Here is a 20720-nt window from a genome sequence, read left to right as displayed (position 1 = left end):
TCAGGCTTTAAAATGTGACCTATTAGATGTGTAAAATGGCATCTGTTATAATTTAATTTGCATTGCCTTGGTTACTTGTATTATCATTTTTGGGATTTTTTTTTTGGTTTTCTATGATTTTGATTTTAGAACTTTGGAGCCCTTGCAGATCTTGTATTTAGGTTGCTGATAAGTTATTTGATGAGGCAGTGACTGTAGGGTTTGTGGAACAGACACTTCTGTCATTGTACTTCCTGATGCTGAGTGACTTAGGGTTGTGACTTCTCAGGACGGTGTTTACTGATGGGTGTAGAGAGGTCACTTTCTGTGGCACTTTTGGCTGAAAGTTTTCTTCCTGAATCTCATTGTACGCACATGTTGTGGCCTTTGTGTGTGTGTTTCTTTTGTACGCTGTGACACCGGTTTGGTAGGTCTGAGTGGAGATTTGGTCAGTTCCGCCTAAAGGCTGACGGGCCCGGCTTTCTGGGGAGAAGGTTTTCCCTTGGAGAGGGGTATCCTTTGGTGTCTGTTGCCGCCGTGACCGACTATCTCACATGAGGGATGGAGTCCAGGCTCGGGCACCCTCACCCGGGGCCACTGTGACTCCTGTGGAGTCTGGGATTTGTTCCGGTTAGGCCACGGGTCACAGTGCTCGGTGCCGGGCAGATGCGGGCTCCTGGAGCAGTGCCCTCCTGCAGCACGCAGGCACCTGGCCTGTGCTACACCTGCGCAGTGTCACCGTGCCGCTGAGGAGCCCCCATGCAGAGTCACGAGGGGGTTTCCCCAACTGCTTAATGCCAACAAGAGACCTGCACAGAAATCAGAAGAGAATGGCCGCTCTCAGTTGCTGGTTTGGATGCACATTTTTGTGTAGGGCGGAGTCAATTTTTTCTTCTTGCCTCTTTTCTGAGTTGATGTTGATGCCCACAAGTGGAGAGGGTCATTGAGTGCTGGTTTGAACCTGGTGCCTGTGGAATTGATGTCTGTCAGACTTAGGGTGTAACCACAGGTTGTGAGGTCATTTTGGGGGGTCAGACCATATTTGGGATAAAAGGGGGCCAAGTGCCTCAGGCTGCAGGGAGGTGAGGCCTCCCGGGGGTACGTGCCTTAGTTCTCTGTTGAATGCGTGTGGGCCTGGGCGGGGAGGGCCATAGCTTAATGCGTGTATCTTACCCTGGGTCTCTGTTCAGAGTGTAGCAGCCATGGCTTATGGTAGGAGTGACGCCAAGTTGGACAGAGCCAGGTGAGGCCTGTGCTCCCTCAGTCTGTCCTGCGTGCCCGCCTCCTGCTGTGAGAATTCCAGTCCCTGTCTTCCCAGTGGACCTGGGGGCTGGACTGTGGTCATTTTCACTGTTGAAAGTGAGAAGATTCTCACCCATGAAAAATTAAATCGCTGTAGAACCTAAACGTGGCCGCTGTGTCTTCTTAACTGGTAGTAAAAGCTGCCTGGCTGTCCGGGTGGAGGATCCGCAGGGCAGGCCAGAGTACGTGGAGGTGTCAGTAGGGAAGGGGCGCTCTGTGTCCTGATAGCCTTCCCGCCAGCTGCACCTGTGATGGGGTGTGCCAAGGGCCGCGCAGAGCCACGACTTCCCCACGCCACTGTGGGTGTCCCCGGCCCACGTGCTGAGCACGCGTGCACATGCTCGCTGACGGCCGTGGCTCTCCTGAGAGGCCGCTCGCTCCTGGGCTAATCATGGTTAATCCCACATGATCCTCGCCTGACATCCAGTCCCCCTCCTCAGGCCCTGACAGCTGCATGGTGTGTTGGTATTTCTGCCTCCTGAAGCCACGTCCATGTCGGCTCCTGTGCAGTAGAGACTGGAGTCTCCATCAGGCTCCCTCTGGGGAGGGGTGGTGCATATGCATGGGGTCCACTTGTCCCTCACGTCCAGTCTCCTGTGGCTGGAAGAGCTCCAGGTGTGGAGAGAGGCCGGCTGCAGCTGCCGACGAGGAGTGCCGTGGGAGGAGCCCTTCCTCCTTCTCCCAGGAGCTGGGGGACGCTCCAGGTGGGGAGGCGGTGGCCTTGGCAGCGTTGGGCTCAGTGCTAGCCTAGCCTCGCTGCCATCCCACGCAGTTGACCGGCTTCTTGACATCCTTTGCCTAAACTCCTCAGGGTCAGCGTGGGACCAGGATATTCCATGTGGCTTTTGGAGCTGGCAGTCGCCTTGCAGTGGTGACTCCCAGGTGGAGCCCCCAGGCAGCTGTGCGCCGCAGCCTCCGGGGCCATGGGTGTGTGGCTCTGGGAGCTGCCGTTCCCTCCACACCCCTTAGGGAAGTCCTCTGCTCACGGTGCCCACCCTGGCCGAGCCCAGCCAGCTGGAGCCTCTCTCCCAGACCATCGGCCTCCTCGGGACGGTCCAGCCCCGTCCTCCAGCCCACGCCCTCTCTGTCCCCGCCTCCTGCCCAGCCAGCTGCCTGAGGGGCCCTGAGCTTGCCCGGCTGGCCGCTCACTGCCTCATGGTCCTGGATCACACACAGGCGTGGTGCTGTGCTCGCCTCTGGAGGAAGGCTGCCCGCCACGCGGGGCTGTCGGTGGCTTCGGAGCTGTGGCGGCTCTCTTAGGGCCAGCTCCATTCCCCCTCCCCCGGCCCTGCTGAGTGAAGCGCACACATGGTAAAGCTGCCCCATCAGTGGGGGGTTAGTCCTGTCATTTGGGGAAGCCTGTGTTGGCTGCATTTATTGTTGTTGATATTACCTTTAAATTAGGACAATTTTCAGGCACCACAAAACCTAAACAGTTGAGTGTTTTAGCATATTCACAAGGCTGTGTGACCATCATCCCTGATTTCAGAATATTTTTATCACCTCTGAAAGAAACCCAGTACCCATTTGATGACACCCTCATTTCCCCCCTTCCCCCAACCACGAAGCCGCTTCTGTCTCTGTGGATTGACCTGGATGTTTCATGCAAATGGGATCAAACAGTGTGTGGCCTTCACATCGGACTTCACGTACTCAGCACGTGTGTTCCAGGGACGTCATTTACTCAGCACGTGTGTTCCAAGGACCTCACTTACTCAGCACGTGTGTTCCAGGGACTCAGTTACTCAGCACGTGTGTTCCAGGGACTCCGTTTACTCAGCACGTATGTTCCAATAACCTCAGTTACTCAGCACGTGTGTTCCAGGGACCTCACTTACTCAGCACGTGTGTTCCAGGGACCTCAGTTACTCAGCACGTGTGTTCCAGGGACCTCACTTACTCAGCATGTGTGTTCCAGGGACTCCGTTTACTCAGCACGTGTGTTCCAGGGACCTCACTTGCTCAGCACGTGGGTTCCAGGGACCTCAGTTACTCAGCACGTGTGTTTCAGGGACCTCAGTTACTCAGCACGTGTGTTCCAGGGACTCTGTTTACTCAGCACGTGTGTTCCAGGGACCTCAGTTACTCAGCACGTGTGTTCCAGGGACCTTAGTTACTCAGCACGTGTGTTCCAGGGACCTCACTTACTCAGCACGTGTGTTCCAGGGACTCCGTTTACTCAGCACGTGTGTTCCAGGGACCTCACTTGCTCAGCACGTGGGTTCCAGGGACCTCAGTTACTCAGCACGTGTGTTTCAGGGACCTCAGTTACTCAGCATGTGTGTTCCAGGGACCTCAGTTACTCAGCACGTGTGTTCCAGGGACTCTGTTTACTCAGCACGTGTGTTCCAGGGACCTCAGTTACTCAGCACGTGTGTTCCAGGGACCTCAGTTACTCAGCACGTGTGTTCCAGGGACCTCAGTTACTCAGCACGTGTGTTCCAGGGACTCTGTTTACTCAGCACATGTGTTCCAGGGACCTCAGTTACTCAGCACGTGTGTTCCAGGGACTTCAGTTACTCAGCACGTGTGTTCTAGGGACCTCAGTTACTCAGCACGTGTGTTCCAGGGACCTCAGTTACTCAGCACGTGTGTTCCAGGGACCTCAGTTACTCAGCACGTGTGTTCCAGGGACTCTATTTACTCAGCATGTGTGTTCCAGGGACCTCAGTTACTCAGCACGTGTGTTCCAGGGACCTCAGTTACTCAGCACATGTGTTCCAGGGACCTCAGTTACTCAGCACGTGTGTTCCAGGGACCTCAGTTACTCAGCACGTGTGTTCCAGGGACCTCAGTTACTCAGCATGTGTGTTCCAGGGACTCCGTTTACTCAGCACGTGTGTTCTAGGCTCGCCTGTGCTTCTTCCTCATGACTGAATGCTGTTTATTGTGCGGAGATCACATTTCATGTATTCGTTCATCAGTTGATGGACATGAGTGCCCATGTGCAAGTTGCTGTGTGAACATGTGTCTCCAGCTCTCTCGGGTGTAGACCTGTTTGTGGAGTTGCTGTGTGAACCTGTGTCTTCAGCTCTCTCGGGTGTAGACCTGCTTGTGGGGTTGCTGTGTGAACCTGTGTCTTCAGCTCTCTTGGGTGTAGACCTGCTTGTGGGGTTGCTGTGTGAACCTGTGTCTTCAGCTCTCGGATGTAGACCTGTTTGTGGGGTTGCTGTGTGAACCTGTGTCTTCAGCTCTCTCGGGTGTAGACCTGCTTGTGGGGTTGCTGTGTGAACCTGTGTCTTCAGCTCTCTCGGGTGTAGACCTGCTTGTGGGGTTGCTGTGTGAACATGTGTCTCCAGCTCTCTCAGGTGTAGACCTGCTTGTGGGGTTGCTGTGTGAACCTGTGTCTTTAGCTCTCTCGGGTGTAGACCTGCTTGTGGGGTTGCTGTGTGAACATGTGTCTTCAGCTCTCTCGGGTGTAGACCTGTTTGTGGAGTTGCTGTGTGAACCTGTGTCTTCAGCTCTCTCGGGTGTAGACCTGTTTGTGGAGTTGCTGTGTGAACCTGTGTCTCCAGCTCTCTCGGGTGTAGACCTGCTTGTGGGGTTGCTGTGTGAACCTGTATCTTCAGCTCTCTCGGGTGTAGACCTGCTTGTGGGGTTGCTGTGTGAACCTGTGTCTTCAGCTCTCTCGGGTGTAGACCTGTTTGTGGAGTTGCTGTGTGAACCTGTATCTTCAGCTCTCTCGGGTGTAGACCTGCTTGTGGGGTTGCTGTGTGAACATGTGTCTTCAGCTCTCTCGGGTGTAGACCTGTTTGTGGAGTTGCTGTGTGAATCTGTGTCTTCAGCTCTCTCGGGTGTAGACCTGCTTGTGGGGTTGCTGTGTGAACCTGTGTCTCCAGCCCTCGGGTGTAGACCTGCTTGTGGGGTTGCTGTGTGAACCTGTATCTTCAGCTCTCTCGGGTGTAGACCTGCTTGTGGAGTTGCTGGGTCACGATGTGTCTCCAGCTCTCTCGGGTGTAGACCTGCTTGTGGAGTTTCTGTGTGTACCTGTGTTTTCAGCTCTCGGGTGTAGACCTGCTTGTGGAGTTGCTGGGTCATGTGATAATTCTGACTTTTTAAGGAACTGCCAGACTCTTTCCACAGCAGCTGCAGCATTTTTCGTTCTTGCGAGCAGTGTCTGAGGGCTGCAGACTTTCAACGTCACAGAACAGTACTCGTGATTGTCCATCCTTTTTACTGTAACCGTCCTGGTGGGTGTGCAGTGGTATCTCCTGGTGGCTTTGAATTGCATTTCCCTGATGAGTAATCATGTTGAGTGTCTTTCGTGTGCTTACTGGGTATTTGTAGATCTGCTTTGAAGCAACGCTTATTCAAATCCATGGCACATTTTAATTTTTTTTTTTTTTAAGAGACAGGTTCTCGCTCTGCTGCCCAGGCCAGAGTGCAGTGGTGCGATGATAGCTACTGTGCCTCCTCTTGGGCTCAAGGTGTCCTCCCGCCTCCCATGCAGCAGCATCTCATGTAGCTGGGACCACAGGCATGCGTCAGCATGCTTGGCTAATTTTTAAAATTTTTAGTTTGTAAAGACAGGGTCTCGCTATGTTGTAGTCTGGTATCAAACTATAGGCCTCTAGCAGTCCTCCTGCCTTGGCCTCCCAAAATGCTGGGATTATAGGTGTGAACCACCATGCCCAGGCTTTTTTTTTTTTTTAATTGTTGAGTTTTAAGAGTTCTTTACATATTCTGGATGCTAGACCCTTATTAGATAGATACTTAATTTACAAATGTTTTCTCTTGTTGTGTGCATTGTCTTCACTTTTTTGATAATGTCCTTTGAAGCACTTTTTTTTTTTTTTTGAGACAGGGTCTTGCCCTGTTGCCCAGGCTGGAGTTCATGGAGTTTAGTGATGTGATCATGGTTCATTGCAACCTCGACCTCCTGGGGTCCAGTGATCCTCCCACCCCAGCCTCTGGAATAGCGGGGACTACAGACTTGCATCACCACACCTGGCTAGTTTTTTTTAAGTTTTGTGCTTCAGCTGTCATAACCAGAAGCCATTTCCTAATCAAGGTCACAAAAATTTACCCTTATTTTTTCTTTTTAGATTTTTATAGTTTTAGCTCTTACATGTAGGTCTTTGAAATATTTTGAGTTAATTTTTGTATCTGGTGTGAGGTAGGGGTCTTCATTCTTTTGCATGTCTGTATCTGGTTGTCTGAGTACCATTTTTGAAAAGACTATTCTTCCTCATTGAATTTTTCTTGGCATCCTTGTTGGAAGTTAATTGACCATGAATATATAGATTTATTTTTGGATTCTTGATTCTGTTTCATTATCTATGTGTCTGTCCTTATGCCAGTACCACAGACCTGATCATTGTAGCATTGAGGTAGGTTTTGAAATCAGAAAGTGAGAGTTCCAACTCTGTTGTCTTTTATTCAAGATTGTTTTGACTATTCTGGTTTCCTTGCATTGCTGTTTTGATTTTAGGATTAGTTTGTCAATTTCCACACACACACACACCACCCTGCTGGAATTTACACACACACAACCCTGCTGGAATTTACACACACACCACCCTGCTGGAATTTTGGGGGTTGTGTTGGATCTGTAGATGCAGTTCTTACTTAATAGGGGTCGGTCCTGGGGAGGGGAGCAGATGGCTTGACCCTGTCCTCAGGAGCATATGATGTGGCTGGGAGATCCCGGCAAGATGATTTTAAAGCCTCCCTTGTGGGTTTGTCAGCTTCAGGGTTCTAGTTATGATGGGCAAACTCATGTCTGCAGTTTAAGCAGGAAAGGAAGTTTAAAAACAAAAAACATTAGGTGGTGGCCAGGAAGGGCCAAAGAGCCAGGCTTGGCGGCCTCCTGTGAAGAGGGGTGCATTCATCTGCACTGTGCACTGTGAGGCTTGCCTGTGGCTTCTGGGGCTGGCGTCCTCCTCCTGCTGCACCGCCCTGGCCCAGATGGGTGCCAGGCATGACCTCTGCACATCACAGGCGTCCAGGGCTTGATACGGCTGGGCCAGGCCTGGCGCCCAGGGAACCTGGGACGCACCTTCTGCGTGGCCTGCTCGCCACCTCCGGCCTGTCTGCTGCCTGTCTGCGGCCCTTCTGGAAGTGGGCACAGACCTGGCAGTGTTGTTGGGAGGTGGGAGGACACGTAGGTGAACCCGGGCCTTGGGGTGGCTCCCCCCATGAGGCGTGTAGAGTTCCTGTGAGGAATGTGCACCCAGCAGCTCGTTGGGTCATAGCGAGGCACAGACTCGGCTCCCTGCACACCCATCACACCTCTCCATGACAGGCAGAGACTGCATTCTGGATGTGGCTGCCGCCTCCAGCTCCCAGCATGTGAAACATGGTGCGTGTGCACACATGGCATGAGTGTGGCCAGAATGAACTGGAGCTGGTTTTCTTGAGGTGGAGAAAGCCCTGCTGGCTTCTCTTTCCCTCAGAGCCCACGGCACTGTGAGGAGCAGCACGCTTCCACGGCTCATCTCGAGGGCGATTTAAAGTCACCCCCACGCCAGGACGAGCCTTTGGCTCTGCAGGCCTGTGGGGATGGACGGCAGCTGCAGAGGCCCCTCGAGAGGGACAGAGCCTTGAGCTTGGAGCTCTGTGAAGTCGCAGGCTCGGGGCGGTGGTGCCCTCCTTCCCCTGCCCGGGTGTCTCAGGTCCCGTCTGCTCCCTGGTGCCCCCTTCCCCGTGTGCTCCTCCCTGGCCACGCCGGCTGCTCTGCAGAGGGCTTCGGGGAGGGTTGTGGAGAGGGCTGTGGGGAGGAGGTGCCCTCATGGGCCAGAGCTGGCAGGAGGTGAGGAGGTGCCATGCCCCTGCCCAGGCAGAGAGACTGCAAGGTGCTGGAGGAGACCAGATGGGGAGGGGCTGGGGGAGACTGACGTTCTGTTCAGATTCCAGGCTGTGGAGCTGGGCCCTGGAGCAGCCACACCTGGTGGCTGTGAGTTGGCCTCAGGGTCCTACTGAGTGCCAGGTCCCTGCACACCCTCACAGTCCCTGGGGGCTGGCTGTGGCATTGCTGAGGATCTTGGCCAATCTGTTAGGGAAGCGGGGTCTCCGGGGCCAGGCTCTGCTCTGGGGTGTGGATAGCGCAGCGTCTGCCGGGTGCTGCGGGAGCCTTTTCTGTGAGGATGTGGGTCCTGCAAATGTGAGCACCAGCTGTGATTAAATCAAGGACAGTGAACAGCAGCGCCGTCATCTTCATGCTTCACAAAAACCTATTGCTTTATGTTTTATTAGGTGAATGTAGAACGTATACAGGGTAGGAAAAGCAGCAGAAAATAGGATCAAAAGGATTTCTCTCTCAGGACTGCTATTGAAAAACGAAGTGCGAGTGGGTGTCCTACAGAAAAATGAAAGGAAAGAGAGAAAGGAAAGCACACCGTACGTTCACCCTGGCCCACAGATTGGTTGTTGGTTTTCCTTGCGCTTGCTGGTGGGACAGCCCCTGGGGGATTTGTAACTCGCCTTCTCACTGCTTTAGTGGTTTGCCCCCTGTAGTGGTGGCCGGTTGCCAGGGAGGCGTATTCACTTCCACGGTGGCTCATGTCCACTCTACCCTGAGCCCCGAGCCCTGGCGGCTGAGTCAGGGCAGAGCGGGAGCAAAGTCGTCCTGGTTCAAACCGAGAGGCCCAGCCGCGGCTGTGGGCTGCAAACTCACCAAGCCATTTCTGCGTCTTTTAGCCACGGGAGATGGGCTTGAGGATGCCCTCCTCAGTTAGGACAGTTTCAGCAGCTGCTTCAGGAGCCTGCTGCCCTGCAGTGCTGCCTCTGGGCGGATCAGCTGCTGCTGCCGCTCCCCTGGGCTTCTCACGTCACGACTTTTCTTTTTTTTTTTTTTTTTTTTTTTTATGATACTTTAGGGTTTTAGGGTACATGTGCACAATGTGCAGGTTTGTTACATATGTATCCATGTGCCATGTTGATTTCCTGCACCCATTAATTCGTCATTTAGCATTAGGTGTATCTCCTAATGCTGTCCCTCCCCCCTCCCCCCACCCCACAACAGTCCCCGGAGCGTGATGTTCCCCTTCCTGTGTCCATGAGTTCTCATTGTTCAATTCCCACCTATGAGTGAGAACATGCGGTGTTTGGTTTTTTGTCCTTACGATAGTTTACTGAGAATGATGTTTTCCAGTTTCATCCATGTCCCTACAAAGGACACGAACTCATCATTTTTTATGGCTGCATAGTATTCCATGGTGTATATGTGCCACATTTTCTTAATCCAGTCTATCGTTGTTGGACATTTGGGTTGGTTCCAACTCCTTGCTATTGTGAATAGTGCCGCACTAAACATATGTGTGCATGTGTCTTTATAGCAGCATGATTTATAGTCCTTTGGGTATATACCCAGTAATGGGATGGCTGGGTCAAATGGTATTTCTAGTTCTAGATCCCTGAGGAATCGCCACACTGACTTCAAGCAATGGCAACAAAAGCCAAAATCGACAAATGGGATCTCATTAAACTAAAGAGCTTCTGCACAGCAAAAGAAACTATCATCAGAGTGAACAGGCAACCTACACAATGGGAGAAAATTTTTGCAACCTACTCATCTGACAAAGGGCTAATATCCAGAATCTACAATGAACTCAAACAAATTTACAAGAAAAAAACAAACAACCCCATCAAAAAGTGGGCAGAGGACATGAACAGACACTTCTCAAAAGAAGACATTTATGCAGCCAAAAAACACATGAAGAAATGCTCCTCATCACTGGCCATCAGAGAAATGCAAATCAAAACCACAATGAGATACCATCTCACACCAGTTAGAATGGCCATCATTAAAAAATCAGGAAACAACAGGTGCTGGAGAGGATGTGGAGAAATAGGAACACTTTTACACTGTTGGTGGGACTGTAAACTAGTTCAACCATTGTGGACGTCACGACTTTTCGTCCTGCTCGTCGCTGTCGTTGTCTCGGCTTGTTTGGGGAAATGTGGTGTGCACGTTGTGGGTGTGGCCGCCATCGTCAGTGGGGAGACTGTGATTGGTCCCTGGGGTGACACATGATCCCGGGGAGGGGAGGCAACAGTCCCAGGGGACCTCTTATGGCTCTTATGGAGGAGTTGGACTTCTCCCTCCACCCCGATTCAGGGATTCAGGGACTGCGCTTCTTTTTTTTTTTTTTTTTTTTTTTTTTTTTGAGACGGAGTCTCGCTCTGTCGCCCAGGCTGGAGTGCAGTGGCGCAATCTCGGCTCACTGCAAGCTCCGCCTCCCGGGTTCAAGCAATTCTCCTGCCTTAGCCTCTCCGAGTAGCTGGGACTACAGGCGCCCGCCACCACGCTTGGCTAATTTTTTTGTATTTTTAGTAGAGACGGGGTTTCACTGTGGTCTCGATCTCCTGACCTTGTGATCTGCCCGCCTCGGCCTCCCAAAGTGCTGGGATTACAAGCGTGAGCCACCGCGCCCAGCCTGGGACTGCGCTTCTTGAAGAGGGTTGCGAGCATGTCTCTGGTGGGCTTCAAGGCCCTGACCTGCTCAATGGGTGAGTGACAAATGGTTTTTCATGGTAGCCAGGGTCTCCCAGAGCCCCTGGCTGCCTCCCTGGGCTGTGTGGCCCCTCCTCCTCATAGTCACCGGCCCAGGGCTCGGCTCATTATGAGTTGGTGGCCATGAAAGTACCACTGGCGATGGAGGGTCGTTGCCAGCAGTTCAGTGTTATTGGAGTAGAAGTTTATATAACAAGAGTGTATTTTAACTGGATGAAAATTTACGATTAAAAATAAACAGACCGTGCCAAATGGCAGTGAGTGCAGGGCAGACGGGAGTGTGCAGTGTGACTTTTGGGTGCCCAGGCCCTGCCAGAGGCCGCTGGGCCCAGCTCTTGTTTGGAGCTCCTGGTGGCGGACGGGTTCTTCTATGAGGTCTGGGAGTTCTGGTCGGTAGGATGGTGTCACCTGGGGCTCCTTATTCATGCAGCACATGTCTGTTGCGTGCCCCCGTATGCCTGGGCCTGTGCTGGCCATGAGAATTCCACCCATGGGCTCTGGGCTGTGCTTGGGGAGGCCACTTGGGTCACCTGGTATGAGCCTCCGCCACCCCGCTCCCCAGAGCAGCAGTACCAACACCAGCAAGCCATTCACAGCACTGCTCTACGTTTGTCCTGAATAGAGAGTTCGGAATGTCCCTGCGTATTTTGTAGAGTGAGATGGTACATATCTAAAGATTTATTTTAATTCTTAAAAAATTTTTTTGTTTTGTTTTGTTTTCGAGTCAAGGTCTCAGCTCTGTTGTCCAGGCTGGTGTGCATGGCATGGCCACGGCTCACTGCAGCCCTGACCTTCTGCAAGGGATCCTCCTGCCCCCATCTCCCTGAGTGCTGGGGTTACAGGCATGCACCACCACACCTGGCCAGTTTTAAGTCTGACCCTAAACAACTCAAGGAATAAGCCAAAGGCTTCTCTGAAGCACTTTCATCCGGTGACTTTTAACCCCACAGTGTGTGGTAACACACTCCCTGATGTGCACGGTTTGTTAGGTATTTGGAGTTTATGGGCCCATCTGAACACAACCTTCCCAGATAGCTTTGGATTTGTGTGTTTAGACAGTGGAACAGATCCAGGCCTAGGCATTACCTTTTGGCCCAGATGTCTAAAATAGGCAAGACAAAAGCCTTCCTGTGTGTGTATATATGTATGTGTGTGTATGTCTGTATGCATGTGCACTTGTGCATGTACGTCACTGTGTGTGCATGTGTGTATGTGTGCGTGTATGTATGTATATGTATATGTGTGCATGTGTGTGTATGTGGGTCTATGTGTGGGTGTGTTTGAGTGCATGTGTATGTGAATGTGTGCCTGAGTTTGTGTGTGTGTGTGTGTGTGTGTGCCATTGTGTGTGGGTCTCTTTGCGTGTGTGTATGTGAATGTGTGTATGTGTGTGTGAGAGGGTGTGTGTGGGTCTCTGTGTGTGCATGTGTGTATGTGAATGTGTGAGTGTGTGTGTGTGAGAGTGTGTGTAGGTCTCTGTGTGTGCATGTATGTGTGCATGTATGTATGTGAATGTGTGTGTGTGTTTGTGTGTGCCATTTCCTCCTAGTTTTGAGTCTCTTTGAATTGGAGGCTTGTGTGTGGAGGTACCCTCAGTGGAGTCTTCCAGGAGTGAAGACCACTTTGCTCAGTTTCGTAGCCTGGAGCAGTCGTAGACAAGAGAGCCCTGTGGTCGGTCTCAGGGAGGTGTTGTGGCCTCAGGAGTGTTCTCTGGGTGTGACTCACACCTGGCCACGTGTGTGGTTGTCCTTGGTTCTTCAAGGAAACCTGTCAAACTTAAAACAGTTTTAAGACATTAATTTGCTCAGCGATGTTCAAATACTTTTGAAAAAATTGGTATGTATGCAAGGTATGCATGATCCAACTGACTCCAGAAGAGAGGGAGACACTAAATTGACCAGTTATTAGGAAAAAAATTAAAAAGATTGATCGACTTGTTAAAGTTGCTGTCCCAAAAAAGCTCCAGATGTAGGTATTTCCAGAGTGGATTCTACCAAACTGTTGAGGAACATCCGGCCCTAGTTCCCTTTCAACCAGCCCTCTTATCAGGCAGAAGGAAAATGCAGGGATACGGAGGCCCGACAGAAGGTGGCACCGTGGAAACAGCTGTGCAGTTGTCTTGCTGTTGCTTGTGAGTGAAACCATCTCGGCTTAAGACCCAATAGCAAATAAACTCGATCCAGTGTGTTCGTACTAGAAACGTAAGAATAAGTTCATGTTCCGAAAGGTTGAGGGATGTAATTCCCTGTTTTCATAAGTTAATAATTCATCAATAGGAGAAACCTTGTTAGGTTATCTCTATAGATGCTGAAAATGTATTTGTTAATATTGAATGCCTACTTTTGATTGAAAAATGATTATTCTTAATAAAGTTAAAACATGTATTTCCATAATATAATTTTAAAACACAGAATCAGGCATTTCCGCTAGTGTCAGGGACAAGACACCCCACATAGCCACAGTTGTGTAATATAGTTTCAGAAGCTCTAGCTAGTGAGATTAACAATTTAACGAGAGAAAGAATAATGTAAATATTGAATACTAGAATGGAGAGACGCTAGTTGCAAATATGATTGTGCATCTGGAAAACACGAGAATCTATTGAAAACCTGTAATAGTGGTTTATGGAGAAATAGTAACTGTTGCTAATCTTGAGCTCTGATCTCTCAGGAGGCACAGGGTATTAGTCCGGGTCCTGTCTGCTACAGTAACAGAACCCCTCATGGACGTTGGTGTCATTTGCCCTGGAATGTCTGTAGGAGGGAGGCTCCCGGGAGGGCAAGCAGCTCAGTGATGTCACCAGGAACCAGTTCTTTTCCTGTCTCCATCCGGCCACCCTCCTGTGCAGGTGACACCGTCCTTCTCAGATGCCACTGTCAGATTCTCATCCCACATTCTGCAGAAGCAGGAAGGAAACACGCAAAAATACCCAAACAACCAAAACAAAATAACTCTCTTTTACTTGGGCAACTTTTATTTTATTTATTAAGTTTTTGAGATGGAGGCTCACTATGTTCCCCAAGACGGTGTTGAACTTCTCCCTTCTCGGCCTCTCAGAATGCTGGGATTACAGGTGTGAGCTGCTGGGCACAGCCCCTTGGGCAACTTTTAAAAACCTTTGTATGGTGAATAATTTTAGGTTTGGTTCCTGTGTTTCCCCTGATAGGAACATCATAAATAACCATGCTTCGTTTGTCAGAGCCAGGATGGTAACACGGAACACTACTGTTGACCAAACTACAGGCTTTATTTGGGTTTTCCCAGTTTTTCCATCCCCCTCCCTTTTCCGCTCCATGTAAACGTGTCTGTGGTGAAGATGCGGGGCTCCGTGTGACTTCCAAAGCTGCTTTTGCACCTGTGGCCTGAAGTCCAACTGATTCCAGCTTTTTATTCCAGTATCTGGTTATTTAAAACATATTTAATGTTCTCTACATACAAAGCTTATTCAGAAAAGATTTAATGTGAATTATACTGAATTATATGCTTTCCTTTTTGAATGATCATGTAACTTAGTGCTTAATTACCACATCTGGCAAAAAATTAAAAAAATATATTGGCTGAGGCCGGGCGCGGTGGCTCACGCCTGTAACCCCAGCACTTTGGGAGGCCGAGGTGGGCGGATCACGAGGTCAAGAGATCAAGACCATCCTGGCCAACATAGTGAAACCTCCTCTCTACTAAAAATACAAAAATTAGCTGGGCGTGGTGGTGCGCGCCTGTAATCCCAGCTACTCAGAAGGCTGAGGCAGGAAATTGCTTGAACCTAGGAGGTGGAGGTTACAGTGAGCTGAGATCGTGCCACTGGACTCCAGCCTGGTGACAGAGCAAGACTCCGTCTCAAAAAAAAAAAAAACTTGGCTGAAACACCAGACATTCTTCCTGGTGTTCACCTGGTACCACCTGTGGAGGACCCTGCTAAGGGTTCCCGTGTGTTTCTCTGGAAGCCATTTCCATGTGTATCAATAGCGAAGTTTGTTTTAATATTTCAAAAGTTGTCCTTCATGTCTCCATGAGATAACAGAATTATTAAGCTGCCTTCAGTTAAAGCCTCGAGTTTTCCATTTGTAAATTAAGAATTTTTGTGGCCTGGGCGCAGTGGTTCACACCTGTAATCCCAGCTACTGGGATTACTGGGAGGCTGGTAATTGGGAGGCCGAGGTGGGTGGATCACCTGAGGTCAGGAGCTTGAGACCAGCATGGCCAATGTGGTAAAACCCCATCTCTACTAAAAATGCAAAAAATAAAAATAAAAATCAGCCAACCGTGGTGTTGGGCACCCGTAACATCAGCCACTCGGGAGGCTGAGGGAGGAGAATCACTTGAACCCAGGAGGTGGAGGTTGTAGTGAGCCGAGATTGCACTATTGCATTCCAGGCTGGGTGACAAGAGTGAAACTGTCTCAAAAACAAAACAAAACAAAACAAAACAAAAAACAAAAAAGAAGTTTTATGAGACAATTGAAGCTTAGTGAATAAGTACAGAAATTTTATTGTCAAAACTATGTAAGTTTACTACATATATTTGCAAAGAGCAAGGCAGCGTAGCTCACAATATGTTCTTACTGGCATTCTTTTTTTTTTTTTTTTTTTTTTTTTTTTTTGAGATGGAGTCTCACTTGGTTGCCTAGGCTAGAGTGCGATGGCGCGATCTCGGCTTACCACAACCTCCGCCTCTCGGATTCAAGCAATTCTCTGCCTCAGCCTCCCAAAGTGCTGGGATTACAGGCGTAGGCCACCTCGCCAGGCCCCCACTGTTTTTTTTAATTGAATTTTTAGTAGAGACGGGGTTTCGCCATATTGGCCAGGCTGGTCTCGAACTCCTGACCTCAGGTGATCCACTTGCCTCAGCCTCCCAGAGTGTTGGGATTACAGGTGTGAGCCTATGCTCTGCTGATGTTTTCTTGCTGGTGACTGCACGTTTGCTTTGAGCTGTGAGCTCTCATAGATCCAGATGACTATTGGGGCTCACTGTTAATTGTAGCCCTTCTGTGGACGCCCTGTGGGCACCTTCGTATCCATCAGTTTCATCTCTGGCCCTGGGAAGCGGGAGGAGTTCAGGTGGAGCTGGAGGGTTTTCCTTCCGATGAGGTATATGGAGTCCCTCTGCGATCCTGTCTGGGGAGGGGAGAAAGGGGTGGGAAGGCTTCTCTAGCTGTCACTGGGTCCTCGGACCCCCGCTGGCCTGGTGCTGCTGCTGGTGCTGACCACAGACTCATGGGAGAACTGGGCAACTTGGCCACTGAATCTTCATTGTGGGTGTTTGCTTTGAATATTTCGTTTTCAACTCTTGTGTTTCTAAGTACCAAAACACTTTTTTTTTTTTTTAAGAATTCCAGTGCACCAACAATAAAACCAAGGGACCAACTGAGCCATTTGGAAGTGGTGGTAACCGTGTAGGCGGGGGATGCCCATGCGGTGGTGACACTTCTGGGTGACTGGCTGGTGCTGGGTGTTTCCGGGCTGCCAGAACAGCAGGAGGTGGGTGTCTTGTGCCAGTGAGCTTCGTGCTGCGATGTGGATAGCGGGCTGTCCTTCCGGCCGCTGCTGCTCTCAGGTCGCCTCTCATCGGCACAGCGGCGCATCACACGGCAGCAGCCTGCCTGGCTCTCCTGGTGGATGGGGGCTGAGGGATGAAAACGAGGCACTCCCTCCCTACCGCAGCTTACTCCCATGGGTTTGGGGGGGTTGGAACATTCTCCAAACCCCTCCTGCTGCCTGGCCAGGTCCAGCTGGGCACAGTGCACGCCCACCTGCTGGGCCGTCCTCACCGTGGGCTCCGCCTTGGGCCCTTTGGGCACCTTCCCTGGCCCTGACAGCAGCTACCTGGGAATGCAGCATGAGGCTGGTGCCTTTTGCTGAATGAGGTGAACGGCAAGAGGGAGAAAAGGAGAGATCACCTAGCAAAGCAGAGAGGCCAGAGGCTCCTGCCGAGCAGAGGAGAAGGGCCATCGGCGCAAGGACACACCCATCCCTCATCACACTGTTGGGACCTGCCTACCCTCTCTGCTGTTACGCCAGGCTCTGCCACATGGGCCTGTCTGGGCCTTGTCCTCCCCAGCTGTGGGAAAGGGCTTCTTTCAGTTCCCTTTGGGTGAACATAGAGGCCCAGCTCCTGCTGCCCACCTGGCCCTGCCGCTGTGTGTGGTTCTGGGTCACTCATGACCACTGATAAAACCACCAACTTTGGACTACACAGAGCTATTAAGGAGCTTAGCTAAATTAAAAAAACGTGCAGCTGATATTTATGTCCTTTATGTGCCAGATAGTGCTGTAAGGATGTGGTGTGTCTCTAGGTATGTCAGCCCTGACGTTTGTGCCGTAAGGACCTCGAGTGTCTGCAGGCAGACCTGTCATCCCCACAGCCCTGACGTGCGTGCTGTAAGGACCTCGAGTATCTGCAGGGAGACCTGTCATCCCCACAGCCCTGATGCCTGTGCTGTGTTGCTCCATTGCACAGATGGAAACATAGGGGCTAGCAAGTGAGCAGCCAGTGTGAGGCCCTGAGGTAGCAGGTGGAGGGGGCAGGGTGTGAACTGAGCTGGGGCTGGCTCTGGCATCTAAGTTTGTTAATGACCAACTGGGCTAGAGGCAGAGTGGGCCGCACCCTGACCACCACCTCTGTCCCCCACTGCTGTGCCCCTCTGTCTCACTGTTTCCTGTGGTCCCTCCTGACTAGAAGAGACCTCAGGCCTGCTGAGTAGCGTGCAGCACAGGACAAGCCTGCAGAGCCCTCCTGGGACTTACACACTGGGGATTTGACAGCTCATGTCTGGCACCACAGATAGTCTAGGAAAAGGTGACTCATCCAAGAGCCTGGCCGGAAACCCACAGGGTATTGGTCCAGGTGTGCCGAGAGGCTGGCCGGAGGGACCGTTGTGATACTCAGAGGAAAACGCCTGTGGCCCATGAGGGGGCTTCAGAAGAATGTCGGAGTTTCTCAGCTGGCAAGATGCCCCTGGTGTGGGGCCCCTCACCTTCTGGACCAGGTGCCTTCCCTGAGCTTCTGTTTTGCAGGAAGGTGCCTGAGCTGCACGCTCTCCTGGGAGGAGTCCTGGTTTCTGGGGGTGGGGCCTTGCGTAGGGCTGTGCTGGTGCCGTCCTGGGGGAGGGGGATGCTGAGCACACCTGCCCGGGGCTGCTTTCCCTGTGAGGGATGCTGGGCACGCCCGGGGCTGCTTTCCCTGTGAAGCAGCATGACCCAGCGCTCTTGGTGGGGCTGTGCTGTTTGCTCTTTTTCACGTGTCTAGCCCTTGGGAAGTGTTTTTGGTATTGCTGGTTCTCATGCCCTAGTCCTCGTAATGGGCTTGTGTGCTCTTTCTGGCTTTACAGGGTAGCGTTTATAACAGGACAGGATTCAGAGGACACTGTTGCTGAGGGAAAGTTTGTGCCACTTAACCTGGTGTTGCTTCTGGCCCTGCCCCTGCTGGGCGTCTGTCTGCAGCGTGCCTTGGAGTGTTTCCCTTGCTCTGCTGATTGCTGAAATGCAAGACCTGGGTCTCCGGAATCCCAGTGAAAGAACTTGTTTAAAGAAACATCAGCTCAGTTTATTTCATGCACAGCTACTTTTTGCAGATACTGAGGTTTTGTTGAGATGTTGGGGTGTGTGTGCTGTGTGAGGTTTTGTTGAGATGTTGGGGTGTGCGTCCTGCGTGAGGTTTTGTTGAGATGTTGGGGTGTGCGTGCTCTGTGAGGCTTTGCTGAGATGTTGGGGTGTGCCTGCTGTGTGAGGTTTTGTTGAGATGTTGGGGTGTGCGTCCTGCATGAGGTTTTGTTGAGATGTTGGGGTGTGCGTGCTCTGTGAGGCTTTGCTGAGATGTTGGGGTGTGCATGCTCTGTGAGGATTTGTTGAGATGTTGGGGTGTGCGTGCTCTGTGAGGCTTTGTTGAGATGTTGGGGTGTGCCTGCTGTGTGAGGGCTGGCCTTGTTTCTGTTTACTGATGCCTCCTGGGCCTCACACAGGGAGGGGTGAACAGAGGTCTTAGGGAGGGTGTTTTTCTTTTTTTCTTTTTTTGTAATTTTGTATTTTATTTTATTATTTGTTTGTAGAGATGGGGTCTCAGTATGTTTTTTGTTTGTTTGTTTGTTTTTTGTTTGTTTCTGAGACAGAGTCTCGCTCTGTTGCCCAGTCTGGAGTGCAGTGGTGCGATCTCAGCTCACTGCAACCTCTGCCTCCTGGATTCAAGCCATTTTCCTGCCTCAGCCTCCGGAGTAGCTGGGGGGTATTTTTCCTTTTAAAAGGCCTGGAATGTGGTTTCTGTGAGAGCCTTCCGGAAGCTCTGGGGAGGGGCTTGTCCTTGTTGCTGGGCCTTAGGGCGTGAGGCAGCTGGTAGGCACGGACTTCTGGTGGTGAGGAGCCCTCTAGCCTGGAAGCCTGCAGCCCAACAGATGATAGAAACGCAAAGCACACCACAGCATATGGTCTGCGGAGTCCTCTCGGGGGCTTCGGATTCGGGGTGTCCGTGGAAAACACATGATGCCAGGTCCACAGGGTGACAGGTGACAGGTGACCCAGCCCTCAGGCTCCCTGTCCAGCTGCTGGGACTCTGTGTTGAATGCTGCATTCTTCCTCTGCAGGCTGGCGTTTGCACCAGCCCGGACACATCACCAGCACCGGCCCTGATCTGTGTGCTGAAGGGCGGCCGCCTGATACTTGCCTGCTTTTGGCATTTGGATGACACCTGCTTTCTGCCTGAGGGAGGGATTGGTCCTCTTACCTGACGTGTAGCTCCCAGAAAGGCTTGTGCAGAACTGACATGTGGCTAGCCTGCTCCCAGCCCCCCGCAGCTCACAGGGTCAGGATGGGAGGTGAGTACAGGCTGAGGCACCAGGCACCACTGGGGCCTGCATGTCACTGTCAGTCTGGTTAAACATCATAAAATTAGTAACCAAACCGATCTAACCACATTCACAATCATTTGGAAACTGGTAAAAAGGGGAAAGCAATGAGCACTATCCTACTTCCCTAACCAAACCACAAGCAGCGGAGCCATTTATTTCTCAGCTTCTCTGTGGAAGTGCATGTATTTGAAATCCGTAAGCAGTGTTTATCTTGGCGAGGAGGAATCCTACACCAGCTTAGACAAGGAACTCCTGACGCCTCAGCCTCTGGCCCTCAGGACAGCCTTTCCCCGGTTCCCTGTGTCCCTCTGGCCGTGGGCTCCCGCGTGGTGTGTGCGGCCCAGGGCCCTGGCAGTGGGGAGTGTGTGGTCCCCTAGTGACACCCCGCCTGCTCTGTGGCTGTTTTCTTTCTTTATGATTGTTTGCTTCTCACACTCCTTGCCGAAGGACCTGCTTGATGCCACTGACATCGCAGCTCTTGTGGACTGTGGAGCTGGTGGCTCCCCTCTCCTCCTGAACCACGAGTACTTTCTGGGGAAATGATTTCACCCACTGCCCCCTGCCCACATCCCTCCACCACAGATGCCACCTGACCTGCAGCCACCCGCTGGGCTGCTGTGGCTCCTTGGTGACCAGACTCTGCCCTTCCCTGCCAATGTATGTGCTGAGCCTCTGAGATCACGGCCCAGCCCTGGGCCCTCCCTGTGCAGGTCAGGCTCCAGGTTGAGGCTAGGTGAGGGAGCCGTGGCCCGGGGCTGTGGCTGTGCCCCTCTCCAGCCCTCTTGCCAGAGGTGGGAAGTGCTGGTGTGCCCCTCCCGCCCCCAGGACAGCACTTCTCTGTCTGCTTCCTGAGGCTCACAGCACAGCTCCTGTCTGCAGGGAGAGGAGAGTATGGAGAGGTTCAGAATGCGGCCTTGCACAGGTGCTGGGTGGCACTCCTGAGCGGGTTTTCCTTTCAGGTGTGGGGCTGCAGGTTCTAGTGGATTCTCGACACAACCCTGGCCCTGGATGGAAAGACGGAGAGAATCTAGCCTTGGGCTGTGGGCTGTGGTGGCTCCCTGAGGTCTTGCGGCTGGGAGGGGTCCTCCGCTCCTGTCCTCAGTCTGCGCCCCCCACTGCATCCACCCTCTCTGGGGCCTAAACTGCACA

General features: G+C 51.8%; 1 protein-coding gene across 3 annotated transcripts in view; it reads left to right on the top strand.

Annotated features, from left to right (window-relative positions):
• The window catches only part of INPP5A (inositol polyphosphate-5-phosphatase A), a 235756-nt gene that overhangs the window by 16687 nt on the left and 198349 nt on the right, over nt 1-20720 (top strand). Inside the window, exon 1 of one of the 3 annotated variants that reach the window (XM_055245059.2) lies at nt 10713-10731. The exons of the other annotated variants lie outside the window; for them this stretch is intronic. The gene's annotated coding sequence lies outside the window, so the exon portion shown is untranslated. Of the gene's footprint in view, nt 1-10712; nt 10732-20720 lie in introns of those variants that run through there. 3 annotated transcript variants of the gene reach the window in all.

The sequence above is a fragment of the Symphalangus syndactylus genome, chromosome 2 (genome assembly GCF_028878055.3).
Source record: "Symphalangus syndactylus isolate Jambi chromosome 2, NHGRI_mSymSyn1-v2.1_pri, whole genome shotgun sequence".
NCBI lineage: Eukaryota > Metazoa > Chordata > Mammalia > Primates > Hylobatidae > Symphalangus > Symphalangus syndactylus.
This window is presented reverse-complemented; position numbering and strand designations above follow the sequence as displayed.